This window comes from Rhagoletis pomonella, unplaced genomic scaffold (assembly GCF_013731165.1).
Source record: "Rhagoletis pomonella isolate Grant_MI unplaced genomic scaffold, Rhpom_1.0 Rhpom_scaffold_04252, whole genome shotgun sequence".
NCBI classification, from domain to species: Eukaryota; Metazoa; Arthropoda; class Insecta; order Diptera; family Tephritidae; genus Rhagoletis; species Rhagoletis pomonella.
The window spans coordinates 14173-17009 of record NW_023462802.1 but is presented as its reverse complement, the minus strand read 5'-3'; positions in this window follow the sequence as shown (position 1 = coordinate 17009).

The following is a 2837-nucleotide window of genomic DNA, read 5'->3' as shown; positions in this document are numbered from 1 at the left end:
AATAAATCAGTACAAATTGTTAGTAATTTTCATTGGAGTTTGAGTAACTCCTTTCACTATTTGGCTTTTAGTAACTTTAACGAAAGTTTAACTTATTTTATTTTATTCATTTTAGTGCAGTTTTAACAAAATTTTCTTGCTTAAAAATTCGTTTGTTACACTATTTTATTTTATTCCTTTGCTTGTAAATGTTAAATAAAAATTTGTTTTTAAAAAATATTTTTTTACATTATTTTATTGAAATCGGCACTTGCCACGATTTTGATTTTCGAGTATTATGCCTCGGGAACATCCCTCCAAAATAATCTAATTTCCATAGTTCCAGACCGATTCAGTTGAATCTGCGTCAAGAACACCGTGTGCGATCATATTGTACTAGCAATATAGAAGTATTACGTACATATATTCTAATTTCTAATTAAAAAAAAAAAGATAAAAACCACCAAACAACCAAATTCGAAAAATTAAAGGAAAAGCTACCAAGTTTGGTTGGAAACAACCAACAGTGGCAACCGTGGCACAAAGTCAGTATTATCGCATCCGTTCTGCGATGAACATGGTTAATAAAAGGTGTTCTCTCTTTAGTAGCATTATGCAGAGTTGTTATTTTCCAATTCCGTTCTTACAAGCTGGGTTTTAGCAGAGTGAGGTACTGACAGTGGCCGTTGTGCGACTAATGGGCAATTTGACCCTTGTTAGATGCCAATACACTTTGACCCGACTTTTAAAAATTTGTTATTTTTTGACCCTTTTCCAAAATTGTGTGCGACTTTTGCCCCTTTTGAGAGATTTTTTAATGAAATTTTAACAGAAAAATGCTTTTATAAAATACTAGCAGACCCGGCGAACTTCGTCCCGCCCAAAATTTTTATATATTTTATTGAAACTTTTTGGTCCAACATTTTCACCAACAATTCACGTTTACGATTTTCATTGGCACATTTGTCTGCTAAGATTAAGGTTTGGTGGTCATTTGCCGCTTGAAATAACCTAAGGAAAGTGTTATATCCGTTCTTGAAATACTCCAGTTGTGCGGCATTTCATAGCACGGTTATTCGCAAAGCGAAATAAATTTTTTCCTCTTCACTCCCTGGTGGCAACAATGACCCGGTTTTATAGTGAATATCCTAGAAGCTTTACAGTATAGTAGGTGGCAATTTCAAAATGGGTGCGAATCATTGTTTTACAGAAATGCTATATACATATACTTATTTCAGACGAAATACCTTAAAAGTTTGAACGCATAATAATATTGGAAAATCACATCCATTGGGCCAATTGCAACGCAGGACCGTCTATATACTCAATGGTGCAACAGGTCGATTTAATCTGACCTTCATGGCCCCTTTTTTCACTTGGCTATTTTTAGTAATACCTCGACTTCAGCACCACTTGGCAGCACGTTTTTGCAATAGTATTGCATACATATTTAAAACATTAGCCAAATCGGATCATAAATAAGATTTTTAGTAATAACTCAACTACAGCGCCAACTGTCGGATTAAATTGTGAAACTAAACCATCCAGAGACCCACTCAAATACACAAAAAGTTTCGTTAAAATCCGTACAATTAGGAGGATTTCACTCACAAACACACCTACAGAAGAATAAAAAAAAATTCATTCAAAGATAGCTAAAGGTCGGTAGGTTTGTAGGCCTCACACCCCTTTTCAAATAGCCCAAATTTTCTCCATGAGTATGGGCTTGATTTCAACTATATACATATTTCCATACGAAGTTCCAGTACTGTACCATGAATACTATGCAGTATAAAAATTCGATTTATATGGAAGGAGCCACGCCCCCCTTTCCAACAGCTGATCTCTTTCTTCATGAGTATGCGATTGATTTCGTATATCTCCATACCAAGTTCCAGAACTCTACCGTGAACACTTCCAAAGATAGGCAGTATGAAAAATTCGGTTTGTATGGAAGATGCCACGCCCCCTTTTCCAATAGTTCCAATTTTTCTCCAAGAGTATGCGATTTATTTCGTACATCTCCATTCAAAACTCTAGAACTACCAAAAAATTTCCAGAGATAAGCAGTAAGAAAAATTCAGTTTGTATGGGAGATGTCACACCATTCAAAACTCTAGAACTCTACGAAAAAATTTCCAGAGATAAGCAGTATGAAAAATTCGGTTTGTATGGGAGATGTCACACCCCTTTTTACAATAGCTAAAAATTTTCTCCAAGGGCATGCGATTGATTTCGTATATCTCCATACCATGCACACTTTCAGCGATATGTAGCATGAGAAATTCGGCTTGTATGGGAAGTGCCACGCCCCCTTTACATATAGATTTTTTTCAGCCTAAAACCATCCTTGGGACACGTGTGGCAGGTGGCAGTTTCAAAAAAAATCGGTTCAGCCGCTCTCGAGCTTTGCGAAAACTAACAAACGGCTTTCTAGATATAAATTAGTTGAGATATATTATATATTATAATTATATTTTGACAGTATCCTTTGTTTTTGATTGGCGCAGTGACGAATTCGCCCCTTGATATGGTCGTCACTTAATGCTATTTATATTCGAAATTGCATGAAAATTGGAAAACAGGAATCTATAAGCTTATCCAGGCAAAAAGCTACTTATGTACCGAATTTTAAGCAAATCGGACCATAAATACGATTTCTTCGAACAAATCGGTCCCTGGTCCACTTCTCGGACAAAATGGATCATATATGCTAATATATGCTAAAAAGCTACCTACGTACCGAATTTTAAGCAAGTCGGACCGTAAAAACGATTTTTTCGAATAGATCAGTCCCTGGTCCACTTCTCGAAAAAATGGACCATATATCCTGATATATGCTAAAAAGCTACTTATGT